Raw genomic sequence first — 20,596 nt, 5'->3', positions numbered from 1 at the left:
ATATTATTATTAATGAAGGCATGATAAGAGATATTATTGTGATATTGTGATCTTTGTTTAACAAATATGAATGAATAAAAAATACAAATAAATGAAGTTTAAATCTGTGGAAAACTAAAAAACAATGGGAGAATAAAGTGCTTGTGGTTGAAATATCAGCTCTTTCTCTTCTGCATATAAAATAGTTTGCATACACTGATTGCAGGTTTTCACGTTAAACTGCTGGATGAAGTGATGTCAGGATCCCTAGAGACTCAATCATGGTCCAGATTCATGTGCTTCGGTCCATAAGAGCCAGACAACAGTGTGCCAGGCCTTTTGTCATGAATACTGGAAAGTGAAAGACACAGTAGATGCCTTAAAACATCTTGCAGGAATTGCAGTTTCTCCAGAAGGATCTTTCCTAGAATCCTATCGGACAATGTGTTAGAGTTTCTCTTGTGTTGCTAAATTGCTGGAAAAGAAAGGAAATATTTTAGAGTCTTAAATCTGATCCTCAGGATCTTTTGAGGAGCGTTTGTTTCACTGTTCCTCAGCGGAGGAATGATCTTCACAAGCCTCCAGAACATCTCTCCTTTATTTCTCCATCTCTCAATCAGCACTGGATTACACTGCTTTATATTTTTGGATTAATCTCATTTTACTGAGAGATATTACTGTAGATATAGAGCTACGACTGATATTTGTGTAAATTTATAACAGTATCTACTCTACTGATAGAAAAATCTCATTGATTTACGTCACAAGCATCAAAATGTCATCATATAGATATCAGCATCTGCAGCAAATTGCATGTTTTTCTCTGAATAAAACAGCTATTTTTCCATCATATTCTCACTGTATCAGACTATATGAGTCACAAAAGCTTGATGGATCAAATATGATGCTCAAAAAAAAAATTAAAAAAAAAATAAATAAAAAATATTTTTTTTAAGGCTTAATAATCTGATGCATTTAAAAATATATATATTTTTCCAATCATTTTCGAAGCAAATTAGATGATATATAAAACCTAGTTGAATGCATGTTGAGGTTTGTGTGTGTCTGATCCTCTGAGAATGTCCCAAACAGGGCTTTCCTCAAGGCGACACTAGATGAGCTCTCATGCATGAAGACAACTGCTCCGCGCTGACAGAAGACATGCTGGAGAGTGTCAGACGTGCCAGGAGAGGAGGCTGGAAACAGATCCACAGAGAGAGCAGCTGCACCACGCTCAGAAACAAAGTGGACAGCGTCCAAAACCACTTTACCAACTGTCCAGCTGGGACGAAAACCACATCGAGCCGGCCAAGCTGTGTCACTCTTTGTTTTAGGGATGCACATTTAAGTGCAGGTGACAGAAGGCTGAAAAATGATGTTTCTAGAAATCAAAAAGGGTTTTCACGTTACACTTTATGTGTTGCAAACCCCAGATGACACACTGCTCAAACATGGTATTGCAACAAAGAACCAATCATAAAAGGCTTCTTTAAATTTGCATGTGCTCTGTACAGTCACATAAACATACACACAGGGTTTCATTTGTGCATCGGCATCTTAGATTTATTTATTTATTTTTGTAGTGTTTCTCATAAAATCACTTTTCTGAAGGTATTTATAAAGGTTACTGATAATCAGTATTTGTAGACTTTGTTGAAACTTTAAATGTGCACGCTGTAAAAAATAAAATAGAAAACAATGCTACACTGAAAAAAGTTGTGTTTGATTTACAGTATTTACTCAGAAATGCTTAGTATATTTCAGAATAATTAAAATTAACACTTTGAATTAAACATGGCATTTTGAAGCAGAAAGACTCTTCTTAAAAGTGCTCCAATCAGTTTACACCTAAGAAAAATCATTATTTACAGTTGCTTTTTCCTTGTAATTATTTATGTTTAATGAAAATCCTATGCCATTTCCCAGTAAATATCAGTAAGAAGTCAAATGTAAGAATCGACTGGCATATAAAGTATATCAGAGCAACTTCCATTGCATTGATAAAAACAGACACTGTCAGGTGAACTATTCTTTAATATCACTTTTGCAATATTAATATCTATATGTTTTGCTCTTTTGTTTAATAGTATTTAATGTCACATCTGTATGCATGACATTTAATAGAAAAGGTGTTGTTGGAGACCATTTTTAAATTATTAAAACAGGTTGCATGCTTGTTATTGCTGCTCTTGTCAAGTTCATTTTTATTAAATGCATACATATGCACATTTGATTGTCAGCCCAGAGTTTTCTTTAAATGCAAATTGATTTTTCTAAATCACATTCCTTGGCATTGGGAAATATTACATTTCTTGCAGAAAACCCACATAACCAGACTTGATGCAACCAAGTTGCAAGAACAGCCTGACAGATGACAAATGGAAAGGTTTTTCTGCCTGACTGCATTTGCACTGCATGATGGAAAATATTTGGACACCATCCTAATGAACAGGCTTTTCTGGGCTCTTTCTGAACCCCACTGAACACCCCCGAGATCAGATGAAAGTGAATGTTATTAGATGTTATCAGATCAGATGATACTGAATAAATACAACAATCCCTGCATCCTGGATCAACATGCAGTGGGAAGTCTGTAATATGTTGCATATTAACGGCAGCTTCTTGTACACAAACCTTTTCCCACTCAGATTATTTCAGGCATTTGAAATGTTTGAAGACATTAAGCTGCTCTGACAGTGTTGCTGCCAGCGTTGATTTAAAATGAGTTCAAATAAACACACACTCGCACACACACACACACACACACACTCGTGAGCAAATGAAAACGCTCCTCAAGCATTGTTTTGTGTCTGACCAGGAGCTGTTTTATACGGTGGAACTGAATTTAATCTAAAGCACATAATGCAGCCAAAAGCACTTTCTCATAACACATACTGTATTTGGTCACAAACACTCGAATCATTTGCAACTTCTATTAAATAGACTGTAAAAAGAGTTAACCTGTTCAAAGAGCTTTTTCTAACCGATTCAAATTCATTTTGGTATAATTATGTAAATTAATGTACATAGGTTGGTTCAGTGATGTTAAATAATATTTCTAAGTTGTATTGAACTATTTAATTTAGATCTTACCATTTTAGATTATTACAGAGTAAGAATGAAATTAAATCAAATTAAATTGGCTGTAGTCTTTTCTAATTAGTTTGTTTTTCAGTTCATTTAAATTAGATTAAACTGACTTAGATATCTAGTTTCAGAATGTTGCATAACTTAAAAAAAATGAAGGTGAAATTGGTTAAATTATTTTGATGAATTAAAGTAATGAGGAAATTATTTTTACAGTGCAATAAAGTTAAACTTAAAATGATTTTTTTTTTTTTACAGATTTTTTTTAAAAAAATATCAGGTGTAAGTGTTAGAAATTGCTTAATTATTCAGAAGTTCCATTAATTTATTTTTTTTATTATTTTTGAAATATCTCAATTTAAATTATAAATTTGTTACATTTACTAGCAATTTCTGAATGAAAATCCACCTAGTTGCTGCCATATTTTTTTTTTATTTTTTATTTTTTGGTATAATTAAATTGGATGTAAAAGACATTGCAATTAAATTCTATTTTCAGTTAATTTAAACGATATTAAACTGAGTTAGACAATCTAGAATAGTTTTAAAAATGAAGCTAAAATTGGTTCATTTATTTTGATGTTAAATCTGAACTGAACTTGTCATGTCATATAATAATAAACAACCCATTACTTTTGCAATATTAATAGTAATATTTTCTTCACTCTTGTTTTATAGTATTTAATGCCACAACTGTACGCATGAAATTTCACAGACAAAGTTTGTTGAGCGTCGAACGCCTCTGTTCCCAGCAGACGGGGATCTTCTTACCTTGCACAGCATCAGGAGGAACATAGCACTGGACATGCTGAGCGGGACCGTCTTTCTGAAACACACGAGCATCCCTGGCTGTATCCCATCATCCTTTAGCTGGGAGAGAGATCCAGATTGACTGAGAGAGGCTGTGCTTTCCAGGCGTCTGACGTGTGTGGTTTCTCACGGCGCTCCAGAGTTTTCCTGCCCAGATTCATCTCACTTGTTCCTGAGTCGAGTTGTCATGAGCTTCTCATGCAAAACCCTCTCTCTCTCTCTCTCTTTGTTCTTTTGTGGATGAACAGATGAGAGAGGGTGGTTCTGTTACCTCTTTTTAATTAGCTAAAGCCCTGTTAACAAACTCAATAAGCTCTTTTCTTGGATTTCAAACCTAGTTCTGCTTCTCTGATGTTAAAGAAATGATCCAAACTCGGACGTTAAGTGCCTTGGAGTGCGAAAGTAATCTTCTGAGATGCGAAGAGACGAGAGCGCTCGTGTTTGGTGGGAGACGCACCGCCCAACACTGATGCTCCGGAGGCAGAAGGCTTCCCCTGATTCCATCCAACTCGCATATCAATGCTGCGCAGGTTGCCTGGCAACCGTCTCAGGACCACCACACAACGCCTGACGACAAGAAGAGTTTATGACAGCGGGCTTTATGAAGGGGAGGGTCTCCGACGCTCCTGAATCTCTCTGCTTTCAGTGTTACCAGAGGCACAAACCCACCATCGATTACCCAGCATCCTCTGCTCTCAGTGCAAACACTTTTCTCAAAGCAGGGATACACCAATACCATTAACAAACATGCCAAAACTTTCTTTTAATACATAATAGTCTATGAAAGAAGTAAAATCATGGAATATTGTATTTGACAAGAACAGGCAATTTAAAATTCAATAAAATTCAAATGATACTGCGGCATCTGCGCCACTTTTATGTAATCAACAGCAAGAGTGGTAATGATTTTATGCAATATTTATATAAACAAGAAGTATAATATAGAGAATCTTACATTTAAGATGCTGTTTGTTCATGCATTTTTTTTTTTCACAAATGAAAAGAGAAGTTTACTTCCTGAATGATTCAGTATTTTGAAAGAATCGAATGAGTGAATGATTCAATGACTCAGTCTCTCACGTTTTTAATTCCTGACTGATTCTGTGTTTTGAAGAGTTATAAGTTAGTTACAACAGTCACTTGTCGGCACCTATTGGTGTAAAGATGTAACTTTCGCTGAAAATCCCCATAGACTGACATTGTGTTTTGAACAATTGTATTATATATTCTCTGTACATTATAAAACTTCATTGCTTTGCAGTTCAATTTTAAGTAGACTCATTAGCCATCACTTGATATGTATATATATACATATAAATGCCATACACTCAAAACCACATCCATATACAGCCACACTAATATCCAAGTAAAAAAAAAAATGCAAATGCTTTATATGTATTTTGTTGCAGTGTAGTCTTAGTCTATCTTTTTAATTTTGATGCATGCAAAAATAAGAAAACATTTTATATGCAATGCAAAAATTACATGTATTTCTATCAGTATGAGACTGTAGAATAGATTGCATTTATTCCCAATAAAAAACAAAAACTGTAGTGATGCTTCAATAGGTTTTATTTGTATTTGTACGACATCAGTTAAAGTCAAGCTTCTGCTCCATAACGTTAATACAAATGAGATAACTTCACAGTCCAGGCTTACTGATCCTTAATGTCATCAGATTTATGAGTTAATTGTACGTCCAACATTTTTAAATGCACAGTAATTTATTATGTAGGTGGGATGTTAATGGAAAAGTTTAGCATATAAAAAAAAAAAAATCTAAACAAATTGGTTTGAGCTTGTTTTTAATCGGCCATGCAATGGCCTGGAATAGACAGCAATAAAAATGGAAATGCAAAGGAAACATTTGCCCGACTGAAATCACTAGCACGCATAATTTTATTGCTTACTCTGTGTCCTCTTCTGTCTGAGATGAACTTAGATCAAATGACTTTCACCGGTGCATTTATAACAATTAATCAGACAGCACAACCGGTTCACTCCTGCCAGCAGACGGAGCACTACTGAACAAACTGCTGTCTTAATCACGCAGGACTGATTTAGAAATGCAGCTCAGCCAAAATCCATGCATGCAGCATGTTGAGAACGTATAGTGATTTCTCCAGTGACTTCAGAGCCGTGGGACTCACCTGCCCATGCCTGGGTCGACCCACGCAGCAGAAAGGAGTTTGCATGTGTTTGCAGAATAGAGACAACAGGACCTTGAAATGGCCCAGAGCAATGCGATTAGTCCTTTCATCCTAAGTGTTTCTGACCAAGTTGAAAAGGGCATTGCATGCATTAAACTCCGAGAGAAGAGGAGAGGGAACTGGCACAATTTTCACTTTGCAAAATATAAAAGCACTGACCTTGCTGCAGAAACCGTAAAAAGCTACCATAGACAAATCAGGTCTCTATCCTGGAGTGTTTCAGAAAAACATGGGACACTGGAAACACTGTTAACCAGGATAACAGATGCAGTCAGTGTAGTATTATCCTCTAATGCAGTGGTTTCCTTCAGGTCCCAGATTTGTTTTATGATATATAGTTGAATTTCAGTGTTTTTTTTATGCTTTCAGCAGCCGATAATCGTTGAGTCTTCACCTGCTAGTGAACTCATGCATCATGTAGTCTGGATCTACTTTTGTAGTTTTGTTTATGGTTTTTGGGGAGGATGAAATGTCACGTCACAAGCATTTAAAATACCATAGAATTCGATTGGCACATGACCTTTGACAACAACAACAACAACAAAATATAAAAGCATTTGGAAAATATATGGAGTAATTTTCCTCTCTCTTTTAAAATATAGATTTTGTACGTTGCATTTTAATATTTGCATTTAACATTGTTTTTCTTGCATATATTTATATCATTTAATTTCGGCTTAATTTTAATTAACAAAAATGTTTAACATTAATTACCCTGAAAGAGATTAGAAATAAATGATGACTAACTGCTCTCTAAATTCAGTTCAGTTTAAAACTTTAAAAATAAGGTTAAAATTAACTTTAAAAAATGTAAGTGAAAGCATATATAATATATAAAAATAATCGAAACATGGACTTAAAACAAGCTGCATATATTTTATTTTATTTTATTTTATTTTATTTTATTTTTATTTTATTTTATTTTATTTTATTTTATTTTATTTTATTTTATTTTATTTTATTTATTTATTTATTTTGCTAACTGAGAAGTGACTGAAATTAATGGCCAGTGGTAATCACATTAGCTAATAAATACTTATTATAAGTCCTGAATTATTGAAAACTCTTCTCTTTAGTCCACAAACACATGTCAAACATCCCAAGAAAGCTCAGTGGAAATCAGTCTAATGCTCATGTTTCTTCTTCTGCTATTGATATTGATGCTATACTTAAATCAGTATGTCACGCTCAGCCCTATAATGAGGATAAATGACACCAGTGACAGACGTCTGTGAAGGGAACAGCCAACACATCAGTCCCAGCACCTCTATCCAAGAAGAAAAGACATTATTCATCCAGATAAACAAATAAACCAAACCAAATCACATCTTGAGAAAAGTCTCATGTCTGGTTCTTCTTGCCTTATGTTGTTCAGGCCTTAATAATAGATGTTCCTCAGCTCCGCCAGAAGATCACTGTGTTACAGCAAGACGGCCGTGGCTTTAATTCCCAGCGTACAATGCTCTTAAATCTGTATCTTGAATAAACTGCAAACTTCACACTGAGAGAGACTGATTCACTTGACCTGGATTCAGAAGCTATTGACTTTTGTGGATTCAGCCTTGACTTGGATCTAGTCTTTACGTCTTCAATGAGAAATGTTACACATACACATGTACAAACGATTCTCATTCTATTTTTGTCTTTCATTATTCTGTGAAAATGTGCATTTTTGACCTTATTATATAGAATACTGTATGAATTTTCTTAAAGGGATAGTACACCCAGAAACGAAAATATCTTTTAAGTCACTCTCAGGTTTTTCCAGTGTTGAATACATTTCTTTCTTCAGTTGAACACACACACACACACACACACACACACACACACAGATATTTTGAATCATACGGGTAACCATGTGGCTGTTGGTACCCACTGACTTCCACAGTATGGAAAAATAAAATAAACACATACTATGGCAGTCAATGGGGACTCAATGGGTTTCAACAAATTTGTTTAACAAAAGAAAGAAACTGAAAGAAGTTTGGAACAACTCATATTTTCCTAACGTTCCCATTAAGGTATAAAAATGTCATTTCTAAATGTTCTCTGAATGTTGAAAATGTGCAGTTTTTAAAAGTTTTTTAAAAGTTTTTCTTGATTCTTGCCAACGTTATAGAAAACATTAAGTGAACGTTACATTAGGCCATTTTGCAAACTTTATGGGAACATTTCCTTTGGATATGTTTTTGAATTTGTTACTTTTCCGGATGCTCTGAAAGAACTATAGTAGCATTTAAAAACTTTACATGAATGTCCAACTAAAACGCTTCAGAAATACGCTCTATGAACACAGCAATTGCATTTTGGGGGCCTTTGAAAAGTGAACTTTTGTAAACTTTTGATAATTTTATCATATTGGTGTAAACTACAAAAATGTACATTTGTGAAAAAGCATGCATATTACATGTTTAATCTATAGGTATGTGTGCACATGCATAGCGTTTCTTTTCAATTCTTTTTTCAATGCAATCACGATGAACTTGTGCCGAGAGTGTGAGTCAGAATTGTCTTATTTGGGTGGATTGTTGCTTTAAATGTTTCCTCTGACTCTGTGCACAGCAGGTTTCTGTCTAGAAAAAAATCTTAAAGTTTGAGATGCATGAAGTCTGGATTCTCCACAGATCGTCCTCTGGTTTCTCTCGCTGAATCTCACATCCTGACACATCAAACGGCCGTCAGATTCAGAACATGAAAGAAACAAACATCATCTGAGCCGCTTTCATTCTCCTGAAAACAATCCAGACATGAAGACTTGACCCGTCCAGGATATCCTGTATGAAATCTCTTACTCTCGCATGTCATATAATCAAACACACTCACAGTATAGGTTTTATTCAGTAGAAAGCAAGATGTATTTACTATCGTGCTACAACTTTTATTTGGTACCTACAGGGTTAATTTAGGCAACAAACAAAACTTAAATACTTAAATAAATGTTAACTGATTTTTTTTCCACCTCCAAATTTAACATTTCAACATTTCTCATTTTAATTTAAATTGATGTACTAAAATTACTAAAACCAAAACTTAAATAATTAATAAAAACTATAAACATTAAAAAAAAACTTTAACTAAAATGTAAATGAAAAATATATATATATATATAAATGCAAACGTTAAAATATGAATAAAAACTGTAATATTATAATACACTGATACCAAAATAACACTGGTTGCTTCTTGAATAAATATCCCCATGTTTAAATATACTATTTTTTTATTTCAATAATATTTAACAATATAACTATTTGAATATATTCTATAATATTTCAATTTTATTTTTCCTTATGAACACAGTTCATGACATCAATAAGACAGAAAACTTGTTTTTAATATAAAACAAAAATTACAGTAAAATTTTATTTTTTATATTTCATAAAAGTAAACATATTTTACATGAAAACATGATTCATATTTTTTAGTAAATATTGCAAAACGGCTTAATTATTTTATTGGATGTTGGAATTCAGTCATTGAGATGTTGATTGATTTTCTTCTTTGTATATGAATATCTGTCAAAACCAGTTTGCATATATTATATCTGTCAAAACCGAAATAGATGTGGAAGAATCTGTCAGGTTTCAGTTGAATGATCTGGAACAAGCAGATATTACCATAAACCATGAATCGGTTTTACAGGATTAGTGCAACACAAACCCAGATACATCTGAAGATTCTGGGTATTAAAAACGAAAGGAGAATTCCCAAGCCTGCCGACTGGACCGCTGTGAATGGGGGATAATTCTTCTGAGGATTTAACAATGCTTCTTCTCCAGGCGAGATACGGCTCGTCTCTCTCAGACTCTGAGATTAGAGGATGCGAGTTTGGCAGCGGTTCAATCCACTGCTCCTGATCTCCAGAGCTTCAATACCTCAGCAGGTGCAGCCGGGGTATTGACTTTCACAACAGAGAACCGTCTGAGATCAGCCGAGGGAAACATGGAGATGCTGAAGACATGTGTTGTATGGAAGACATGAACAAGTATCGTGTAATCAGGAGACTAAAACAAGCAAATTTTATAAAAGTCGAAGCATCTCGAAAGTGGCGTGAAAGCCTATAACGTGTGTTCACATAGAAAAACATGAACAACGTTGTGAATGATGCTTTCAAAACACTTACAAATGTTTTAGTTCGAATCACAACTTGTGTCGAATTCATCCAAATCGCATGATTTCAGAAAACGAGACTTCGTTATGAAACACTATTTTGAACATTGGTTACAAAACAATTCAGAATTGCAATTGTTCATCATCAGCTGGTGTTTTATAATCTAGGTTTGTTTTTAATAAATGTAACGACTTTTAAAACTAATGCATTTATAATACAAAAAGAAGACAGAAACTTAATTGCTCCTAATTGTTGCCAAGCCCTTTTTAATGACACACAAAATCAACCAATTTTACATAGCCTTCAAACTTAATGTCTTTTAATTATATGTATATCAAATTTAATGGATTACATTTTCATGAAAACATGCTATTTGTTTGTAAAAGGGTGTCATAACCCGAACCCTAACCCTAGCCCTAACCCTAACCCTAACCCTAACCCTAATAGCCAATACCCAAGTTTCCTAGTTTTGACTTCGGACGTGGGATGTCGATGTGAAACAAGGCAGCAAACAAGTCTCTTTAGAAACATAATGAATGTTTTAATAATGAAGAAAATTTAATTGTCTGTGCTGTATCCCAGGAATACAAAATGTGACAATATTATAAAGTTAATCACTCATTTTTCACATTTGATTGGTTTAAAAAAATAAAAAATTTTGATACCAAGACAGAAATTAAATTGATCTTACAATAAACTAAATTCGGTTTTGTGAGTGTGTGTGTGTGTGTGTGTGTGTGTGTGTGTGTGTTAAAATAAATTTTTCTGAATTTTACTGAATACATTAATAATTGTAAACAAGAATAACTATTCATAAAAAAATAGAGTGACATTTATACAGTACAAATACAACCAGGATATTTTTTGGAACTCATTTATTGAAAAACTAATATTAATAACACCCTATTATTTAAATAATTAATTAATTATATGTAAATGAAAATTGTTTGACTTCATATTTGTGACTTTTGTAAATCTCAAGTCTTAAATTTAATTACTCTTCAAAACATGAAATATATCTTTAGAAAATCTAAAATGAGACGTGTGATTTATTTTATTTTTTTCAGCTAAATCTCAATTGGCTCTATCTCATAGCTGGAGGATTACGTAACAATTAAGATCTCATTTGTGATCTTTCATTCCTACAGGAAACTTGAAATCATTAATTTAATCAAAACTATTGTTTTGGAGCAAAGCGACCCACTTCTTTATCAGGTTGCAGCATTTCATCTCGCTTCATCACATAATGGCTCATCCAGAAGTTTTCATCGAGCATAATTCACCAAACTAGCGATGCATATTGAGTGAGAGACTTGCTGAAATCTACTAATCCGACCATTTCTTTGTGTCTCTCCAGGGAAATCGCATTTCTGAAGCCTTTTGCAGAGCTGCTGAGCACATTAAATGTAAATCTTTACGCTTTATACGTCATCTTCTGAAGTCTTTAAACGCAAGGCGGCCGTGAACGAGATGTGTGATTGCGTCCAGTAGAATATGCTGCTGATTACTACACTTTGTCAGCACTGCCCATTTAATTACAGGTCTGACAGAATAGATGTCCCAGCACTTAAGTTTCACCCGTTTTGCTCGTCTGGAATTATATCAGGATGAATTCTTTCCGTGCAGCGAGAGAATTGGCCATTCAGCCGTTGCTCAATAAAGAATCCTAGTGTAAAACATGATTTTTGAGATGATAAACATGTTTAATTCCGGCGTGCATGACAAGATGCAGAGAATATGCATGAGTGAGTAGAGAGCTGGACTTGTAACCCAAAAGTTGCAAGTTCAATTTACTTTTTTTAGACGTAGATGAAGAGTTTATATCAGATCAGATTTGAAAGAAATGTAGCAGTGCATCAGTGTCTCATCAGTGGATGCTCTGCAGTGAATGGGTGCCGTCAGAATGAGAGTCTGATAAAAACATCACAATAATCCACAGCACTCCAGTCCATCAGTTAATGCTTTGTGAAGTGAAAAGCTGTGTGTTTGTAAGAAAGAAATCCATCTTTAAGACTTTTTTTAAATTTAACCCATGTTTTGTGTTCATTATTGTCATGACTCTCATTCTGACGGCACCCATTCACTACTGATGAGACACTGATGCAATGCTACATTTCTCCAAATCTGATGAAGAATCTACTGTACATCTCTGATTTTTATTTTGGGTGAGCTATTCCATCACCATTTACTCTTTCACCTTCATGTAGCAGAATGTTCCAGATATGTACAAGTCATATGTAATACGTTTTGTTTTGTTTTTTGTTTTTTTTTGGTGCTTCACAGCATCTATCACCATTTATTTTCATTGTATGGAACAGTTCAAAAAGCACCTCCTTTTTAGTGTTTCACAGAAGAATTTCATTTTTGGATGAACTATTCCTTTGCTTTCCTGAGATTTTGGGGTGAACAATCCCTTTAAGCCTCTTATTTGCTTGTGCACTTGCTTAGTGTGTGTGTGTGTGTGTGTGTGTGTGTGTGTGTGTGTGTGTTCAGTGACAGCAGATGCTAATAAGAAAAGAGTTCTGACTATCTCACATGAACTGCTTTTCAGGTGAGCACTCTATTTAAACAAGCTTTACTTTAAGCTTAGAGTCCTTATCCATTATTTATTAAGAGCCAGAAATTAAAACCTGCATGCATCAGCAATAACCTAATAATTAATATTCATCACATAATCTGGAAGAATTTGGTGTGCTTTTTAATGCTGCATTGTTTGGTCACCATAAATCATTCGTGACATCTGCCGACGCTTTCCAAATGAACGTACTCTGCATTGGACTGTAAAATAAGAGTCATAAATAACTATTTAAGTTGACTTGAAGTCGTATTTAATGACTTGCTGATCTCAATAACGGCTACACAATGTAAGTTCTTTCCTCAATGTTCCTAAAATATTTCAACCAGGGAGAGCAATCTGACCGATCTTCATTTACCATGCTTGATTAGAAGCTCCCGAAAAGTTGAAAGTGTCTCACGGCGATTTGAGATTCTGTGCACGTCGCTCCTCTTTTGCATAACAGCAAGCCTTTGAGACTCTTAGAGCTCGCTGCTCTATCTACAAAACTGGTTTCATCAGCACCTTTTTAAAAATTCATTAAGATCCATGGGTCAAAATGACTGTCATATCCCTCCTCTTTATAATTTTCTCGAATCCCATTAAAATGTTTATCTATTTTCATTCTCGGCTTACTGTATCTGTGGTCAATGGATATTTGCAGTTACTATCCTGAAATTGTTGTGTGTGGACACTGAGTGTCCATCACTGGCACAGATTATGATTAATAAAGTTGATTCAAAGAAGTACCTCAAAAAGTAATCAGATTACATTGCATAGCTTTCATCATGTAATCCGTAATCATTAACAGACTACAGTTTGTAAGTAATTTGCGCAACACTGTCCACGAGTGAACTCTTCTTTCTTTTTGGGAAGTTTATTAACACATTGCAATATTTGCAATTCACATGCTTTCCAAAGGAATCTAAAGTCTCAGATCTCAATTGAAATGTGACAGACACCTGTCTGAGTTACTTTAGACGTCCCTTATTGAAGGTCTGTCTAATGAGAAAGTGACTATTAGCACATCTCCACTGAGAATCCATGAAATTGGTGTATAAACAGAGCCAAACAAATGGCAGGCGGCTCGTCAGTCAATAACACTAAGACAATTAAAATCACTCTTCATTTGTGCTGTGATCTTTATTGATCTGCCTTTCGATTCTCATCCATCAGACCTCTGGATTCCCCCTGAAGGTTCTCTCAAAAGCTCTCACGTTCATCAGCCGCTGTTTTGCTGCTGTGTTTGTGTCCCAAGGTTGTTTTAGGCTTAGGAAAACAGAAGCAGGGGGTCGTCTGATAGTCATTGTAGTTCATTGGACTTCATTGTTTCCTGAACATACTTTGGCAAAGCCGTCTAACAAAGAGACTGTAGGTAGACATGTGTTTAGAAGAAGGTATTTTGCAATGGTGTATGTCAGTAGTGAAGCAGGCGCTGTTTGTTCCATGTGTTTATGGAACAAATGTTGTGCATCTTTCACAGCAGAGCGGAGGGTTCATTTTAAACGTTGAATAGCAATTTTGAATTGAATGTTGGCTTGTAAAGTTTAGGAAACATTTTTTGGATGGAAAGATAGTCATTTGGATGGATAGATGGAAAGATAGATAGATAATCGGATGGATGGATAAATAGTCAGATGGATGGATAGATAGTCAGATAGTCATATGGATGGATGGATAGTCATATAGTCATATAAATGGATGTATGGATGGATTGATGGACAGACGGACGGATGGATGGATGGATGGATGGTAGATGGTCAGATGGATTTATAGTGAGATATATGGAAGAAAAGAAAGTTGGATAGACATATGGATTGATGGATGAATGGATAGATGGAAAGATAGTCAGATGGATAATCGGATGGATGGATAAATAGTCAGATAGTCATATGGATGGATGGATGGATTGATGGATGGATGGATAGTCGTATAGTCATATAAATGGATGGATAGATGGATGGATGGATGGAAAGATAGATAGATAATCGGATGAATGGATAAATAGTCAGATGGATGGATAGATAGTCAGATAGTCATATGGATGGATGGATGGATGGATAGTCATAGTCATATAAATGGATGGATGGATGGATGGATGGATTGATGGACGGACGGACGGACGGATGGATGGATGGATGGTAGATGGTCAGATGGATTTATAGTGAGATATATGGAAGAAAAGAAAGTTGGATAGACATGGATGGATGGATGAATGGATAGATGGAAAGATAGTCAGATGGATAATCGGATGGATGGATAAATAGTCAGATGGATAGATAGATAGTCAGATAGTCATATGGATGGATGGATGGATGGATAGTCATAGTCATATAAATGGATGGATGGATGGATGGATGGATTGATGGACGGACGGACGGATGGATGGATGGTAGATGGTCAGATGGATTTATAGTGAGATATATGGAAGAAAAGAAAGTTGGATAGACATATGGATTGATGGATGAATGGATAGATGGAAAGATAGTCAGATGGATAATCGGATGGATGGATAAATAGTCAGATAGTCATATGGATGGATGGATGGATTGATGGATGGATGGATAGTCGTATAGTCATATAAATGGATGGATAGATGGATGGATGGATGGAAAGATAGATAGATAATCGGATGAATGGATAAATAGTCAGATGGATGGATAGATAGTCAGATAGTCATATGGATGGATGGATGGATGGATGGATGGATGGATGGATGGATGGATAGTCATAGTCATATAAATGGATGGATGGATGGATGGATGGATTGATGGACAGACGGACGGATGGATGGATGGATGGATGGATGGTAGATGGTCAGATGGATTTATAGTGAGATATATGGAAGAAAAGAAAGTTGGATAGACATATGGATTGATGGATGAATGGATAGATGGAAAGATAGTCAGATGGATAATCGGATGGATGGATAAATAGTCAGATAGTCATATGGATGGATGGATGGATTGATGGATGGATGGATAGTCGTATAGTCATATAAATGGATGGATAGATGGATGGATGGATGGAAAGATAGATAGATAATCGGATGAATGGATAAATAGTCAGATGGATGGATAGATAGTTGGATAGATAGATGGATAGTCAGATAGTCATATGGATGGATGGATGGATGGATGGATAGTCATAGTCATATAAATGGATGGATGGATGGATGGATGGATTGATGGACGGACGGACGGATGGATGGTAGATGGTCAGATGGATTTATAGTGAGATATATGGCAGAAAAGAAAGTTGGATAGACATGGATGGATGGATGAATGGATAGATGGAAAGATAGTCAGATGGATAATCGGATGGATGGATAAATAGTCAGATGGATGGATAGATAGTCAGATAGTCATATGGATGGATGGATGGATGGATAGTCATAGTCATATAAATGGATGGATGGATAGATGGATGGATGGATGGATGGACAATCGGATGGATGGATGGATGGATGGATGGAAAGATAGATAGATAATCGGATGAATGGATAAATAGTCAGATGGATGGATAGATAGTCAGATAGTCATATGGATGGATGGATGGATGGATGGATGGATGGATAGTCATAGTCATATAAATGGATGGATGGATGGATGGATGGATTGATGGACGGACGGACGGATGGATGGATGGTAGATGGTCAGATGGATTTATAGTGAGATATATGGAAGAAAAGAAAGTTGGATAGACATGGATGGATGGATGAATGGATAGATGGAAAGATAGTCAGATGGATAATCGGATGGATGGATAAATAGTCAGATGGATAGATAGATAGTCAGATAGTCATATGGATGGATGGATGGATGGATAGTCATAGTCATATAAATGGATGGATGGATGGATGGACAATCGGATGGATGGATGGATGGATGGATGGTAGATAGTCAGATGGATTTATAGTCAGATATATGAATGAAAAGAAAGTTGTATAGTCATATGGATGGATGGATGAATGGATAGATGGAAAGATAGATAGATAATCAGATGGATGGATAAATAGTCGGATGGATAGATAGTCAGATAGTCATATGGATGGATGGATGGATGAATGGATGGATGGATTGATGGATTGATGGATGATGGATAGTCATATAAATGGATGGATGGATAGATGGATAGATGGATAGATGGATGGATGGATGGACGGATGAATGGATGGATGGATGGATGAATGGCTTGGTAGTCAGATAGGTGCATGGATAGGTGAATGGATGGATAGATAGTCTGAGAATCGGGTGTATAGATAGATAGACAGACAGACAGATAGATAGATAGATAGATAGATAGATAGATAGATAGACAGACAGACAGACAGACAGACAGACAGACAGACAGACAGATAGATAGTTGTGACATCCCATGTAAAATTTGATGTCCAGTAAAATAAACACTAATCCAACATTGTGTTATTGTGAATTATATTCCAATCCTGTAATGTGACGACATGTGAAATGAAGCTTGCACAGCTGGAAGCATTAACCTGTGTTCACAAGTTTCAGCCTATGATTTTAACATTCAGCACTCGCATCTCTAAGAAGAGCTATTAGATATAGATTATTTCTTTATTGGAAAGATTATTGGCGTGTGAATTATGTCGAGGGAAATTATTCAGACGTTGTCTTTAGAGGGTTTGTGAAAGCATGCGAGCATCATGATTTACAGCACCGCAGCATTTCCTCTCTGTTTGCTTACAGATTTTGATACTCCATACCTAAACGTTAATTTTTTTTGCCCACGCCAAGGTCTCAGACTGTCCGTATCTTCCCCTTCAGGCGCGAAAGCAAGTTTCTGCTTCAGCAAGTTTGATAATAATCTGACCTCATCTGGCTTGGTTAGCCGAGAGTTCACAGCTGCAGTGGGCAGGAAATGAAATCTGTGCCATTTTAAAATTCTACAGATATCACTTACGTGAACCTTGTGAACCGCCTCCATCTGTTCCCATTAAAGGTGGCTCAACTGTCAGAGCCTGTGAGTTTCCTTTCTGAAGTAATACAATTAATTTTCATCATGTTGCAACCTGATCTCTTGTTCTTTGCAAAGTAGAAAAACATGTCCAGATGCGAGAGTCACAGGAATCACAGTCATCTGCAATGCATAACCATAAGAGGCTGTGTGCTAAGACTAGCATCGCTAGTTCTCATACATATTTAGCAAACCTATCATTTTAAAGGAATAGTTCATCCAGAAATGAAACTCAAAGGGTCGTCAGAGATGTAGATGAGTTTGTTTCTTCGTCAGGTTTGGAGAAATGTAGTATTGCATCAGTGTCTCATCAGTGGATGATCTGAAGTGAATGGGTGCCGTCAGAATGAGAGACTAAACAGCTGATAAAAACATCACAATAATCCACAGCACTCGAGTCAATCAGTTAATTTCATATCCTCAGTTTTGCTTTTGAATACATTCTTTATTAAAGTGAATTTAACATAGAGTAGTAGTGTAAACAAAGTATTTAAAGTTAGTATGCATGCACAAAACAGTCTGAACTTGTTTACATTAAAGGAATAATGTAAATAGTTTTGAAATTAATTGTTGAATCAAACAAATGTTCAGTGTTTTGAATCACATTTTGTTCTATTATTTGTTCTAAATCACTTTTGAATCCATTTGAAGTCTAGTGAATCGATTCACAAGCTCACTATTCCATTCTGAAGAAAACCACACTGGGGCTTATTGTATCCCACAATGCATTGCACTTATATCTCATATGATTTAAAGCATCCTTTACTTATTATTTGATCAGACGTCTGAAGTTCAGACATTGTTTTATTGAATATTTATATTTATACTTGGGCATCAGGCATAAACTTTTATTGAAAGAGACTTATATTGCATGCAAGCTTGTTTCCACCAGGGGATAAAATAATAATAATAAAAAGAAAAAAAAAGTATATATATATATATGAGGGAGAGAGTGAGAGAGAGAGAAAGAGAGAATGCTTTTTTTCAATAAATACTTTTTTTCTTGCAATTCAGTGAGGTTTTTTTTTTTTTTTTTTTTTTTACAATTCTGACTTTTTCCTCAGAATTATGAGAGCGAGAAAAAAAAAAAACAATTCTGAGTTTACTTTTCTCAATTCTGACTTCCACCCAACCCCCCAGAGAAAAAATGGGAATTATTTTTATTATTTTATTTTTTTTGACAGAAACAAAGTTCCATATTAAATGCTAAAAATTCATTAGTTCATGCAATCCTGCTGTTTTTAAGTTTAAAAACGTACATTTTGGCATTTAACAGTGTGATAGCTGTTCTTTTATAGTGTTGTTGTTGTTCTCATTCTTATATTTTATTCATGTTTGTATACAGCAGGCAAACACTTATTTTAAGAAAGTGCGTTATAGATAAACTTTGACTTTGGGACTCGAACCAACAACCTTGTTTGAGCTATAGGAATTAACCTGGTAATTTATGGAAGAAAATCCTCTCTATCCATTTCTTCTTGACCACTGAAGTGGTGAAAAGTTTGAACAGCATAAATTGAAATATATGTTTATAATGCAGCACAATAAGGACAAATTCGGATTTGCCTGCAACAGCAAAATAGGTGAGAACTACAGTATCTTAATTGTATGACATTGTCAGTTTCCCAGCATGCTCGGTTTAGAAGCGTGAATGCAAGAGGCGAGCAGAGGAGCAGTGTGAAGCTGGCTGATGATTAAGAGTGTATCCGTATCGCGGTTGTGGAGGTGAGACAGCGTGACACGAGCGCGCACGCTTTCACCGGCGCGGCGTCACGCGCACAGCAGAGCTGGAAGGGCGCGCGGTCTCCTTGAGTCGCTACACTTTAAATAAAATATATATTTTTATTAAACAAGGATGAATTCAACTGATCAAAAGTTACAGTAGATGTTGATAATGCATAATAGATTTATATTTCAAATAAATGCAGTTTTCTCGACCTTTCTATTCACCAAAGAATAAAAAAATATTTTTGTAACATTGGACTTTAACATTGTTATTAATCAGAAATGTTTCTTGAGCAGCAAATCAGAATATTAGAGTGATTTCAGAAGGATCATGTGACACTGGAGAAATGATGCTGAAAATACACAGGAATAAATTATGTTTTTAAATGCATTCAAATAGAAAATGGTAATTTTTCTGTATTTTTGACTATATATATATATATATATATATATATATATATATATATATATATTGATTTTGAAAGTGGCATTTCAGTGACAGTTTGATTGTGTAAAGAAGATATTTAAAAGAAGATTAAAAAAAAAGTCTCTGTGTTTTATGTCCATACAATGACAGTCAATGGATTTCAATCTAATTTGAAGCCCAACGTTATTTACGACATCTTCATTTGTGTTTGAAATGAACAATTGTAGGGTTAATAAAAGACAGAATTTCATTTTTGGGTAAATTACCCTTTTAACTAAGCTTTAATTTCATTATTATATAGATCCTGACCTCAAGTCTCAAAGTCCACTAAACGTTTAACCCAACAATGAGCACCTTGAGGACATAATTGAATATCTTCCTTGATGAAAAACATGAGAAAAGCAGTACATTTCCCAGATGAATTGCTCTGTTTACTGAAATGAGTGGAATGGATGTTGGAAAACCCAAAGGTGCTGTTAAATCTCATGCTTATGCAGTCTGGATGTATTTCTGTCTTAAAGGTAAAGAGACACCCCAAACCTGCATATTTATTTACATCTTCAGCCTGGTATCGTCTCTTTTCTTCATGCATTATGTCGATGAACAGACAAGAATGGTGAAAATGTGCATTAAAAAGCATGAAATATGATGTTCTGAGTGTATTTCTGGCCGTGGATTGAACTCTGTGTCAAACAGCAGGCGAGCATATGGAC

Source organism: Carassius gibelio, chromosome A17, assembly GCF_023724105.1.
Source record: "Carassius gibelio isolate Cgi1373 ecotype wild population from Czech Republic chromosome A17, carGib1.2-hapl.c, whole genome shotgun sequence".
NCBI lineage: Eukaryota > Metazoa > Chordata > Actinopteri > Cypriniformes > Cyprinidae > Carassius > Carassius gibelio.
This window is presented reverse-complemented; position numbering follows the sequence as displayed.